The sequence below is a fragment of the Osmia bicornis genome, chromosome 3, assembly GCF_907164935.1.
Source record: "Osmia bicornis bicornis chromosome 3, iOsmBic2.1, whole genome shotgun sequence".
Lineage (NCBI taxonomy): Eukaryota > Metazoa > Arthropoda > Insecta > Hymenoptera > Megachilidae > Osmia > Osmia bicornis.
In genome coordinates, this window is record NC_060218.1 from 5,537,729 (window position 1) to 5,553,079 (window position 15,351).

General features: G+C 34.3%; 1 protein-coding gene across 1 annotated transcript in view; it reads right to left on the minus strand.

Moving 5' to 3' along the window:
• The window catches only part of LOC114871503 (two pore potassium channel protein sup-9), a 102,448-nt gene extending 87,929 nt beyond the window's left edge, over positions 1-14,519 (minus strand). Inside the window, exon 1 of the mRNA XM_029177476.2 lies at positions 13,978-14,519. The gene's annotated coding sequence lies outside the window, so the exon portion shown is untranslated. The remainder of the gene's footprint in view (positions 1-13,977) is intronic.
• Positions 14,520-15,351: the final 832 nt, after the last annotated feature.

Below are 15,351 nucleotides of genomic sequence, written 5' to 3' on the forward strand. Positions count from 1 at the left end.
GCTGAAACAATGGAGACTATTAATTGCATTGGCACCTTGCACCCTGCAACGAAAGTTCTAAACTCTCGAGAGTCAGGTTGCCACTTGGAGTGCAAAGAGTGAAATACCTTCATTGAAACCGTTCATTAAAGGGTAATTGAACCCTTCATTACCACCCAGCTGCTGCATAATTAACCCTTATTAAACGGATGATATAAAACGGTTTTCGTATTATTATTTCTATATATATAGATTACCAGACTATCATCCAATAATGGAAATTGAATATGAAGAACTTTCAGGATGTTCTAATCCCATATGTTGACAATTTCACAGATTAAACCAGTAACAGAAACTAAACCGTTGTACGGTACAAATCAAGTTAGCTCAAGTTTTGGAAACATCCGACTATTGTAGATTTCGTAGTTGCACAAGATTCCTAAATCCTATTGACCAATTCCCTCAGTTTAAGGTTCTCCACTGTAGTAGAAAATTTAGTTACCCCTCCCAAACAAGCTGGTACACGTACCATCCATTTTCTGTGTTCAATCCAGAGACTATCTTTATAAAATCCCGATCCATTGGTAAAGTAACAGGAATAACAATCTACGTCAATATCTAAAAATGAAATACACGATCATCCTAAATAACTACTCAACGTTGAAACGTTTGAACCGAACAGAGGGCTGAAATGAATCGAGCGAGCTGGGAGATCATTAAAATGAATAATATAAACGTGTTCGCAACACACGTAGGCGGTCGTATCGTCGGACGATTAATAATTTCGAATTGTCGACGACAATTAGAGCGTACAGCCCATATAGAGTGATTAAAATTGATCCCATTACGTCCTTTGTGGCTGTGGACCAAGCCTGACGGACGCTTGTATTTTGCATAAGACAATTACTATTGCTTCTGACGTTCATGGAACGATGGTCTTTGAACCACTATCATTTATGCAACTAATGGAGGCTACATTTAGCTTCGTGCCAATCCTTCGTGTTTTACTTGCGACCGTAAAATGTTCTAAACGTTCTAAGAAAACTATAATAATCTACCTAAGTGCAATTAAATAAAATGGTTCGTTATTTCAATGGCTTTGTAATTCATTAGCAAGGTATATCAGGCATTATTTGGAAATTTCCAGAGAAAATTTTTCCCATAACCAAGGTGGGCAGGATACGGTTCGACAGTTATCCTGATCTCACGAGACTGCAAAGGATGCAGTTAAATTTGCATCCCGTATACATTATGCAAATGTACACTCTTCTCGGACGAATATCTTTGACTGGCACTATTCTCTTCTCTTCCACTCAATCGAGATTCGAGATTTTCGCATGAAATTCGCGAACGGTTTCATTTGAAACGTCATCCAGGTATCGACATTACCAATCGATTTCCTTCCACTTGTTCCCTTTAAGAGGCAGCTGAACCACTCGACCATGGGAAAGCTACCTTCGTCCGCCTTGTTCTGGGAAATTGTTCGTGATAGAGCGTTCTGGTTGAAATTAACGATGCTAATTATGGATAGCGGGATGTTGAGCAACTGATGGGACCAAATTGGTCGAATTAGACGAGTGGTAATGTGTAAGTGACAAGGGAACGTTTGATTATTTTAAGAGCTATAGGTATCCCGTAAAATACGTACGGAATATCGTTCTACAATTGCTTATTGATTGCAAATTTTAATATCTGTTGTGTTATGAGTGAGTGGGAATTAATGTTACTAATAATAGTAGTACAGTTATTATAGTAATATTGTAATACCGTAATATAGTAATGTTCAAATTACATTTTTGAAATATTACATTAATAACAAAATAGAAATATTAGTTGTACTGTATTACTAATATTTAAATATTACAATATTCTAGTACTCTAATACTTTAGTATTCGAATATTCTAATGTTCTAATATCCTAATATTCTAATTTTTTAATGCTCTAAGATTCTAATATTCTAACATTTTAACATTCTAATATGCCAATATTCTAATACATACTCTAATATGCCTCTAATATTTCAATATTCTAACATAACAATGTTATTAATTAGTATACAAAATAACAGTATAGTTTTTTAATAAATAAAATTGTTAAATCCTAATCACCTTAAAAAATTTTTGACCGCAACAAGCCTTCTTTTGTCTGAGAAATATTACTGATTGTTATGTTGCTAGTACACGACTTATTACTCGAAGAGAATGTTATTGTGTTGTGCAAGTTTCGCATAATTAGGAAGTTCGGAATCACTCATTAAACTAAACAGACGAGAATCCCAAGTTTCCGTAGTATCTGAGAAAGAGCAAAGAAACTAGGAAGTTTCTTTGAGGAAGAAAATAAATTCATCGGTGCATCATTTATTATAAGACCTTCTAAATTCTTTGTAGCTAAAGACAAAGAATTTGTAGATTGAGATTAAATACCTGCGTTTATCGAATGCAAGATGATTATCTAATATATTCAAACAACTGTTGTTTCATTAAAAAACAAAAAATTAGATATATAATTAGATGCTTGAATTAAACTTTTATAAGGCATAATGATTTATTTATTTAAAAAAATATTATTATTGCTGATTTGAATATACTACGACGTTTAAAATTTCTATAAATTATACTAATTAGAACAAGACTAATTTTTTGAATTTTCTGAAAGTAGAAAAACAAATCAAACTATTGAAAAATCCAAGAGTACATTTAGAATACAGTAATGAAATGTTCTATTTGTTCACACAAATGTACTTTCTGTTCACGTTTTGGATTAACCGAAACGACTTTCGTTACAACAAAGAGAAGCCATTTCCCACTGTTTAAACGGTTTCTAATTTTCTCCAGAATGGAAACAACGAAACTTGGCTCGCTACAATCTTTTCGATTTCTGTTTAAATGCCTATTTGAAGAAGAACGATACACTATTTAGTAGATAACAAAGCTATCGTAATATTGTTCTGTTTGAAAGGTACCCGAAACAGGCTGTGAAAAGAACAATTTCATTGGCGAAAAAAGCAGTGAGATTCGTTTGGTTCGATAAATTGATGGAAAAAAGAAGAAAAACGTCGGCAGACACGAGGAGACAGATTCAGTGGAACAAGAAAGTAGTGCATGGAAAACCGCGAACAATTTGTCTATCTCGCTGTTTCGTTGGAAATTCAACTTAACTCTATTCGCCCCGCTTTTTCTTTTCCTTTCAACCTAGAAATAGATCTCCCTCGATATATTGCCAATATTATCTCAGTGACCAGAGAATCCCAGCTACCCTCCATTCTCCCAGGAAATTCGCGGTTAACACACTGATGGTTACACGTGAAACACTTTTTTGTGGCAAAAAAGTTAATTCTTTCTTCGATGCGAGAAATTTCGTGATAAATCGAGGGAAACTTTCCTGCTGAATAAGTAGAAGATAACTAGTGAGGTATATTAATTGATACGTTTTCTTGAAATTATATTATTTTAATACTTAATTAAAATAAAATTGATTAATACACTAAACTTAAATAAAATAAACTTGATTAAATAAAATTATACATTTTAAATATTAAAATGTTTCTTTTTTTTTAACTAAATGTAACAAATAGAAGCCGTAATTAAAGTTAATATGGATTAAAATATTGGGATAGAAAATTGAATAAAAATTAGATTATTTTTTCCAACCCTATATCATAGTAAGATTGCACTGAAATCAGTGTGTATAAAACTATAGAAATATTTGTAATAAATTATTCGGAATATCTCAACGCAAGAATAGAACTGCGACATTAAATCAAAATGATATCTAGCAATCTGAATTCCGAGTTTCAACTACACGAGCGACTTCAAAAGAACAATCTAAAGACATGATACAGTGAGTTCGAATAATGGAGGATAAAACAGGATCGACGATCGAATAAGCAATACACGTTATATGTATTCCTCTTCAATAAAGCAAACGAATATCTGCCCGAGTACGGTGAAAATATAACAAATGGAAGCCGTAAGCCAACGATTGGTAGACCTCGGTCTTCCGATAATACAGAAAGTTGAATGCATCGATAACGATGCATACGTATGCCAAATGCACGTGCAACAGAAGAAACAAATCCTTGGTTCGCATTACTTCCCCCGATCTTTCAACAGAATACCCTCGATTTGCTCGTAGAAGCATCATGAATGTATGTCTACATGCGATGGTTCCCTGTATTTCATGGATTGCAAATATTCCCTCTCCAAACATATGATAATACCGGTCTCTAGAATCCAACGTTCTACTTTAAAATCCCAATTTCAGCATTTTGCTGATTAATCGTTCAGAAAATTATTTATCATCCGTAGAATATGTCGCGTTGCTATTATTCGCAGAGACTATAAATTATGCCTTTAGAATTTAGTAATCTGCTCTAAAATTCCATTTGAAGTGCTGAAATTGTCGTACAGCATAATTGAGTCTTTGGAGACCAAAGTGACTAACTCCACCTTTTGAATTTTTTATTATTCCATCCGATTCTCTATTTTTTAATTTTGTAGAGTTCGTAAATACATAATGGGAATTATTTATATTAATGAACTTGAAAATTTCGGGTACCCGATACTCGCAGCGGCTCGGGAATTGTTTTCCAACTTTCGCCTATCGGAGTCGAGCAAAATAATTCCCGACCCGAAATTTTCGGATTCTCTCACATCTCTATGCACATCATGTAACAGATAAATAATTTTCTCATCTACTAATCACCCCATTTTCCTAATCAATTATAAAATAACGTTAGTCTTATCCAAATGTAGCGACAGAGAAGAAACTGTTCTGAAAATGTTTAAACAGGTACAATTACCAAGGACAAGGTTAACGACCCAAGTGCTTAAATTGTCCCGATTTACGACAGGATGTAATTGTCCGTGGAGAGCTATCGGTAGTCTATTTAGGTACAGCTGGTAACCTCGCAGTTAATTGAAATTCGGTCTTTATTTTACCTTCGTGCGAAGGCATTGAATAATTTTCATTTCTAATTTCCACTCCGAAACAACATAAAATTTCCAAGTAAATCTGATGCGGTTAAGGTGATTTAGTTAGAGTTACGAGCACGTGGTCGATACTAGAACGACGCGTAACCGTCCCATATGTAACGATACCTTAAACGTGGAAACAGGAAAAGCTGGCACGGAATTGCAATCGCATAACGCATGAATCGCAGACAATTTGGCAATGATTTTTCCGCGGAGCCGGCCAGCAGGAGGATTTTTACAGTCGATTAAACCATGACAAACATTCAATTCCTCCGGGGAATAAATTTTATTCGGGACACGGTTTCACAGGGTCAGCTTAACGTAATCCGGTAAAGCTCTCGTGGTCACCTTTTATTTTCTCGATTTCTATTTCCCACCCTTCGACGTGGTCAAAGAATGCGAACTGCAGCCGTGCAAAAAGTGCACAAACCAAAGCCCGGGTATCAGAGTTTTTTATAAATATCAACCAGAGTTTCGATAGAATATCGTTTGAAAAATTTCCACCTTCCTTTGTGGCCAGTGTAAGTGATAAAAAAAGGGTACTATTCAGAGGCGGATAAAGGAAATTTTAGTAATTGTTTACTATTGGTCGGAATACAGTAGACTCGCGTTATATTGCCGCGGACGGAGATGTAGAAGTGGAAAATTTTTCAAGCTTAAATATTCTTTTTCAATATACTGAAATTTGAAAAAAATCGAAGATATTGGTCAAATAGTAAGCAATTACCGAAATTGTTTAATAATTTATAACGGAGCGAAGTAAAAATTTCCGGGTAAATAATAAACGATTTATCGTAGCTGTAATTTAGAAAGGCGATTTAGAACAATGGAGCTTTCTAATTAAGTGAAAGTGAAGGGCCAGGAAAGCTCTTTTACGATCCAAAAGAGACGAGGGTGTATAGAGTTAATCGAACCGCGCCAATGCCAGTGTTTCATTACCTAATGCAAATTTACCCCTTCTGGCTGCGATATCTAGCAAAATATTACACTGGATTCCATTTCGTCGCTGTTACAGAATCGGCTGAACGGTGTGTTTGGCAACCTCTCAACCGCGATAACACTTTTCTTACATGGATGTACAAAGAGTTGCCAAAAGATAATTCAGACGGTAGCGAATGAATTTATTGCGCGAAACGGCCTTAATGGACCAAACAGAATCAACGTGCCATGCCGCTGCATAAAACGTTTTTGCGCCATTATTAGAAGCGTGAATGTCGTCTTTATACATTTGTCCTTTGTGTAAACGTACCTTTAAAATAAAACATGTTTCATGGGACAGACCAGAAACTTTCAGAAAAAATATGACTAAAGCAACGTTTCAAAGATCATTGGTGCAATATTTATAAAAAAGAAAACTTATAAAAAAAGAAAAGATTATAAATTATAATTACAGAGAAATTAAAATAAGTAACCCAATAAATGGAACAAAGTATCTAAGTGATAGTGGTCAACGAACGGTCAGGCATCTTTCAGTGAAAGCATGCAAGTGGTGCTGGTCAACCATTGGTCAGCCATCCTTCAGTCAGTCGCCCTATTTACCGACTTATTTTACTGAAACTACTCAGCCTAATAAAATTTCATTCCCCTAATAAAATCAATACATTTTTTTATACTATGCAGTATAATACTAACGTTATTCAAAATTTGCATTCTCTTCTGTTAATAATTGACAATAATTTGCATTCTCTTAATAATTAAAGTTTCATTCTGTTTGATTATGAATGTTCATTCTCATTGTCAGTGTAATAATCAAGATATTAATCATCAAAACCATAATCGAAAAGCAATTGAAGACAACAAACAATTTCAGAAAACAAAAATATAAAGGTGAAAATGTGGCGACTTAATACATTCAGCATGATAGCAAAAGGGGCATTTATATTCTAAATTGATCGAGAAACGTTCATTAATCAAGCCCGTTCTAAATCGAGCCAGTGACCCTCTTGATCGTGAAACGATTGAACGACAAATCATCGGAACGACACAACGAATGCACCTGACGACCCTCAAAAAAGAACAGACATTAAGCCGTAGGAAATGGCCAAGAATAAACGCAGAATAGCTTGAAAATTGTAGGGTAAGAACTGGCTTTATTCAGAGAAAAAAATACCTAGCGAATAGATCCATTAACAGCTATTTTTAAGCACACCATTCTTTGGCCAAACTTATGTATTCATCACAATTGATACTTTACTTTTAATTAAAAAAGTTCTTATCGTTTTCAACCTTTGCATTGAGTTATTTATTTTGAATTTTTGGGCACATTTATTTAAAAAAAATTAAGTAATGTTAAAGTAAAGTAAATTTTATATTTTGTCATTTTCTAAACAAGAAAATATTCCTTTAAATCTTTCATTCAGAAATTCGAATACCTAATTTTAGTCGAACCATTTTTGTGTATATTATTATTATGTAATTTTGGAACATATTTGACCAAGCACCCACTGCTCAATTAATATTAAAATTATTGATGTAATTAATGGTGTATATGGAGCAAACAAATATGCAATATATATCTTTGTATGAATTGTGCAATATCGTAACGATAAAATTTAGCCAATAAAAGAGCAGCAATACTGCAACTGATAGCTTATCAGTTGTAACATCAAACCCCGTATTCCTCCATCACAATTTATAAATCACTAAATGATAACGTTTAACCAGCATTTTGCAAGCCAAAATCAAAGAAACGAAACATATTCAATGTACTTGTGGATACAGACAATGGCGTTCCCAGGATTTTTTCTAGGGTAGACCAGGTCCTTTCAAAAATTTTAAATACTGAAATTTTGGAAACTTGAAATTTAAAAACTCTACAATTATTTAGTTTTGAGAATATAAAATTTAAAAAGTCTAGAAACTTAGAATTTTTAAATTTAGAACTTATGGAACTTTGGAACTTTAAAATTAAAAAATTTTGAAAAGATGGAGCTGCTCCATCCCAGTCATTACCTACTTACGCCACTGGATACATATTAAATATCATTAATTATTTACTACTTTTCTATAGTATCACTTCCATAAATAGGATTGTATTTTCTGTAGTAATGAGGGTAATAATGGAATAAAAGAAAGAAATTTTGATCCCTAAGAAAAAACTTAAGCATCTTCTTGCTACTCATACAAGCAAAGATGAATAATCTCATTAGCTGAGACCTAAGCGCATTAATGTCCACAAAATGAAAGCAAAGAGGTTCAAGTACTTTGTGGTTGTATTCAATGGTTTTGTGCTTAATAGGCACTCTATTTTTTTGTGGGGAACCGAAAACAAGGACAAGTATATTTACCACATATTAACAAGTACATCCACATATAATATTTTCAAAATTAACAGAAGCATCAAAGAGTATAATAAAGTATTTGTGTCATAAAGTATGATACATAATGAAAATATTTGTAAAACATTAACGAGGAGAACTTTAAATAGAGTATACTAGGTGGAAAACTCAACGTCTGAAGGAACTAACCAACAATAACGAAACTTTCGAAACGCAAATAGCGGTCAAAGCGTCGCAGGCGTTAGAAATTCAACGCTGTTGAGGAAAGTTTGATAACGAAAGTAAAGTTTTACAACATTCAATGATCTCTACAGACAGACTCTACCCGATTATTTTCCAAAGTGCACAAGTTTCCTCGATAAACCCGGCGACGTGTTAGACGTCGCAGGAAGGATTTAAAAATTAATTTCAACTTCCCAACGATGTCCAAAGAAAATTATATAAAGGAAGATGGAACTGATCGAATAATATCCTTGCATACTTCTTCCTCCCTCTTTCATACAATTATAATAATATTTTTAACCCTTTGACGACGAATTTTTAATATTCATGTTATTTGTAACTTTTATAACATTTTGCAAATAATATGAATGTAGTCGGAGGTCTGACTAGGTTTTTTTAAAAATTTAAAACCTTTTGGAAAACTGCGAAATCGGTAAATGGAAAATTGAAAAGTCAAAAACATAGAAGACTAGAAAATTGGAAAACTGAAATGATATAAAAAATTGGAAAGCTGAAAAATCGAGAAATTGGAAAACTGTAAATGTGAAAACTAAAAATTAGAAATCCGGAAAATTGAAAAACTGAGAAATTAGAAAATTTTAAAACTCTAAGATTCAAAACTTCCAAGATTTTATAATCCTAACATTTAATAATAATATAAAAATAAATCGGAGATAAAAACAAAATTGTGGTACGTATTTATGCCTTCAATCATTATGCACCATTCAAATATTTTTAATGAAAATCGATAAATTTCATATAACGGGAACTTTTTATTAAGATATTAAATATTGGATTTCTACATATTTTAACTAAATAAAAAGACACGCTAACTTGTTAAAGTTGTTCATATAGAATTCTGAAAGACTAAATCCATGAAGCTTATATACACCCAAAAGACGAGATCCAGTTATTTTCTATTTTCAAGGATATTAAAGGACTACCTTAAGCGGATTTCTTTGTTGAACGTTCAAAGAAAATCTGTTCTTTAAAAAGATATTCCCTCTAAAATACGTGATTTCACCAGCGACTTCCATGCAAATACTTTTTTCGGTTAATATTCTTTAGCTTATTTCCATTCGCTTTATTATGTAAGTACTAATTCCAGTCTGGAAACTGACAAGTTGAAACTGACTTAATTCTAGTTCACCCCTGATTGATTATATAAATTTTTCCAAAAAATCATATTTCGTTTTGCTATTTGACCGAATATTAAAATCAGCCAATAAATTTCGGTATAAAATTGATATTTGGTAACACTTCCTGCTGGAAACAGGATTCTATTAAAGAGCGAAATTCCATGTTTTAGGCGCGCATTAGTGGGAATCCAATGCGGCGCGTGATAGAGCAGTGATCTATGAGCTAATTTCGAGACGATTTTCGAGATCTTTCATCATTCTGGCTGACATACCGACGCTTCTCCGATAATTTATTGGAATGGCTTACATGCCCCGCCGTATCGATCTCTTAAAGCCCGAGACACCAGCGGACAGGGTTCCAATCCTTGAACTTCTCTTACCGAGTGCAACGACAAACTTGAAACGGTTCGAAAGCGACGGCGGGTCACTTAAACGGATGAACATCCGGCGAAACATGGCTTTCGATCGAATTGAAAGAGAGAAATGGAAACAGCCTGGGAATTAGATACATTTCTCTCTCTCTCTCTCTCTCTCTTGGGTAAGATTGATCGAGCCACACTTCATTCCAATAATTCCTGATAAACATTTGACCATAATGGAAAACTTATTATTTATTAGGAAATTTACTAATCAGGAATGAACTTAACCAGATCATCAGTGACCTCCACGGCAAACAACGTGTTAACTTTCACCCCTTCGGTTCACAGTTTTCACAAGGGCTGAAAGTTGCCTTTTGAACATGGTTCAACGAAATCCCTATATTACAAATACGACGAAGAAAACTTTTTCTACGTTGACATTGACATTTTCCATGATTGACGTTGAAGCTTTAGCTCCGAAGTTTTGAATGAATAATAATGAGATAACTTCTCTAAAGGGAACAAGGTTAGCTCCATTATCACTGTGAGCCTGATGATCAATGAAATAATAAAGTAGGACAATATATTATATACAAAAATATTAGAAATGAAATTTTGAGAAATAAATAAATGAAAGGCAAATGTCCATGTGGGTTATAAAATATCTGCAAATTAATTAGTCGAAGACCACATGAAAATTCCAAACAGAGACATAAAGTTTAATGTGAAACTGAAATAAAAACAAAAGAGGCCAAAATATTTCGCGATCATTTTCAGTGAAATACAAGAAATATTCGGGTGAAATACAGGTAATACTAATTACTGATACTTTGGGTATTGATGGGTTCTGTATCGGAATATTCGTGAAATAAAATAATTATTAAATATAATAAACGTTCACTACCAGTGTTTAATTAAAAAATAAAAATTACAAAATATGTACAAATCGTTTATTTAAAAACTTTGAAATTTTGAAAATCCTGAAATTTTAGAATTTTAGAAATCTGGAATTTTGAATTTAAAAAATTTTAGAATTTTTTAATTCTGAAGTCTTGAAGATACATAATTTTGGAATTCTTAATTTTTTGAATAATGAAATCTTAAAATTTTAGAATGGTGAAGGTCAATATACACACCAATAGCGCAACTAGGGGGTTCTCTTGACCTTCGAATTAGGAAATTAAAAACCTTTTCTTTTAATAAATACCACAGTATTTTCAAAAATTTCATAAAATGTCGAAAATAAATAAAAATGAAAAAAATATTTGCTACCCCTCTATTATACAATCATGGTTGCGCTCCTGATACACAAAAACAATACAGTAATTATGTATTTCCTGCAGTCTTTAACTCAAGTTCGAGATCGCAATCCTATGAGAATTAAACAGAACACGTTGTTCCTGATGGAAAGGACACAAGCAATTTCGTCCTGACCAACTAAAAGCATCGACGATGAGATGCTTTGAAACGTTCACATGAAGCTGTCTAACAAGCTTCCCATTTTGCTGCCACAACGTATGCTTGACACGTGCTTATCAACGTCACAAACGGCCACCTAACGTACGGTGATAACGTAGTTAGGTTGCAGCCAGGGTATAGTTTACAACGCACAGGAATACATCCTAGCATCGTCTCGTAGACGTCTGTAATGGAATTAACGGAGACAGCTGTTGAAACGTTTTAGATCTCGTCCTCGGAACAGTATCTATAACCGCGTTATAATTATCATCGATCAATGAGCTGTTTACTAAACAAAGAACTAAATTTTACACAGAACTTTACGAGTTAACTCGTCCATTTATAAGCATATATTTGGAAATTAACTAATCATATCCTTAATAATTACAGGTTTGGTATGTCTGACTACATATGGCTTGTACTACTGTGGCAACCGGTGTATTAATAGTATGTAGTTTCATATATGAATGCATAAATATTAATAATGCTTAAAAATACTGAAAGTTTAAACCTCGATACTACTATTTATAATTTATAATTTTACATTTTGTTTCACTAAATATATCAGGTAACAAAATCTATTCATTTTAACGATTGGACAACTTTTATCAGATTGCAGAAATTTCATCCCAAAAACAAATGAAAAATTCCTCTGACTACATATGGTTGTCACATTTGTTTGCAGATGATATAAACATTACAATAGCTTCGATATCAGGATGCATTTCAGGTAATTCGTATGGGATCGCGTTACACCGCACGTGCTCGTCAAAACAATTTTCCACCTACACCTTGTTCCGTCCAATTAAAATGAAAATTCAACGTTACAGTTTAAGTGGAAAAACGTCGATATTAATCACCGTACGCTTTCATCTCTTCGTTTGTAAGTCGAGCACGCTGTTGGACATAATAAGTAGATACAGCCATGCATGGTACGGTATAAACTAATATAAACAATTAACTTTCGAACAGCGAAGCTGGGCCAATCTTGATCCAAAATTTCAAAACATGTACAAGAATATTAACTCAAAGTTGAAAGTGTAATTTTTAAAGAAACAGTGTGAAAATTAAAAAAATGATATGGAATACAAAATTAAATTAAAATTGGGACTCTCTCCATGGTCCGCGTCCGAGGATTAACAAGCTCTCCGTTGTCCTCGAATGTTAAAGATTTTTATGAGATTAAAATGATGTAGGGAACTTTCTACTGTGGCAGGTAACATTAAGGAGATTAACCTTTAAGTAGCGGATGGATCATTTTGACCAAGTTACATAAACAAAATGTGCAAAATACAGAAAATCAATTAGCAAGGCTCATTAAATTCGTTTACAATAAATTACAAAATTCACGTGAATATATGTTTCCAAATTTTCTAAACAAATAGCTCTACTTTTAACTACATTTAGATCTGGCAAAATTTTTGGAAACAGAGAAAGCAGTAATAGAGCTTGCTGTTGATACTTCACGATACGGAAACGGGTCGACAATGTTTACCTAATTCGCTTGTTGCGAGTTGTGTTTACTGTGTGAAATCATTGAAGGTGGTCACGAAATTCATTCAATGTTTCATTCACTGCTTAAACTACGACATGGAGAATCAATTGCAAAAGAATGTTTGTGTTATAACTTTTAAACCGTAGAAAAAATCAACTACTAGTTACTTATCACTTGAAATATTAATATTATTTCTGACACTTGAAAATTTAATTAATACTAAGACGGACTTAATAAGATTCAGTGCAGCTTCGACAAAATTACCATGAGAATATTAAATACTGAACGTATTAATAACGTTCATCAAAATTAAAATTTTCATAAGATTTAAAAAAAAAATGTAGGATCTTATATCAGTTTTCTCCTTTTTAACTTGATTTTCTTAGCTATACTATAAACTTATTTATACCTGATAATTTTATGTTTAAAATACATAAAACTAAATTATAAACTAGCAGTTTATTTTCATTCTCCAGCAAATACGAAAAGAAAACGATTCGTTGGGCTCAAAAGTTAAATATTAATAATATTAATAATAAAAACAAAATAATTCTTCAAATTTCGAATATTTAATTATAAATATATTAAAATTAACCTTATTTAAAAATAATTGTTTATCACGTACAACGTCACAGGTTTCCATATCCGATAGAATCGATTGGACCAATCAGAACGCAGCATTTCTAACGTACAATCGCGCTAAATTCCTCGCGACTGATACCCCCTAAACGCCGCCATATTTATTTATCTGAACACGTTTATCTACTCGATACGAAAACTCCATAAGAAACGAGTAATACGAGTCATCAATGAACCAGACTAACGCGAGAATAATGATTCGGCAGACGATATTCCATTTTGTGAAACACGTTAAAGAGCTCCGTAATTGTCACCAAGGAGATAAAGTCAGACGAGAGAGGCGCACGCGGCACCGGCAAACGACCCGTCAGATCATCGTTCGAATCGAAGCCAATTATCTTTGTCGGCGGGCAATCGAATAAGAAACAAGATCCCGTTTACTACCGGCGTTCAACGAGCTTGAAAATAATTCAATAATTAAAGAGAATTCTTACCTTTCGACGTCACGGCAAGGTGCACGCGAAATCCGACCACGCCATTCTCTCTCTCTCGAGCACAGCACCGCACTGCACCATATATACACAGAACACACTTCAACACATCTCCTCCTCCCCTCCCGTACAGCTTCCTTCCGTATCTGTGCTTCTCGTTATTCCTCGTTACTTGTCTATTTCTCTCTCACCCATTTCTCTGTTTCTCGTTTTACCGGTCTCCCCTTTCTCTTTCTCTCTGACTTTCCTTCTCAGCCCTTCTCTATTTCATCCCCCCGATCACACTCTCTCTCTCTCCCTCTGTCTCTCCCTCTCTCACCAACCGGCAGGAAAGCTTTCACGTTCGGCCTCCCTTTTCTCCGGCACCTTTTCTTCTTCTCGTTTTTCGGATGTAACGATATCCGTAGCCACCGGCGTCCGTGAACGATTACAAAAAACGACGCAGGACGAGGTTAGGAGGAAGAGGAAGAAGAAAAGGAAGCACCTCCCTGCGACACGCGCGCGCACGAGAGAGAGAGACAACCCAGCATCCAGCTACGCCCGTGACAGCGTCTGGGCAACTACTGAGGACGATCTGCGCGGTCCGGCGCAAGCTTTCGTTCGAATTTTGACCGATCGCGGCGCCACTGTAGTTATCCCTTTTAGTTTGACGCTTCAGAGATGGCCATCCGGAGCTAACCCTGGTTACCCCCCCTCCCCCCAGCCCATACGAACGTTCTGATACCGCGTTCCAACATTCGTAACGTCGGTAATCATTAGCAAATACAATTTTTTATAAATAAATTTATAACGTATATCTAAAATACCAGAAAATATAATTATGCCTCTATCTTAAGGGGCCCACCAATACTGGAAATATTTTGTAATTTGTATTTAAATCTCATAGACCTAGATCTAAAACTTAAAAATTATATCTTCATACAAATTTGATTTTATTATATTAGAATTACAAAAATTCTGTCATATGGCACGTCAATGATCAATACCTACCCACTAGACGCGAAAAAGGGTCTGATCACAACGGAACATTCTACTTAACGGACCGTCCAGTGCTCTACGCTCCGTCCTTGATATTTCTGCTAAATTACTGTATTTACACGTGCTTCTCATTTTGAAATTGATAAACACGTAGGGTTTGGAGTAAATAGTAAACCTTTCCCGAGAACGTTGCTTTGCTGATCCATCGGGAAATACCGGCAAATCGAAATACGCAACACGTTCTCCTAGATTTTCTATGTACAATGTAAATATTTGGCAAGAAAAGCGTTTGGTAGATAGAATCAGTAAATTTCGACTATTATTTGATCCGCCACAGAGTTTGGTACGACACGAAGCACAGTGTTGTACAGCTTTACGCACCTGCGCCGATTGTACATT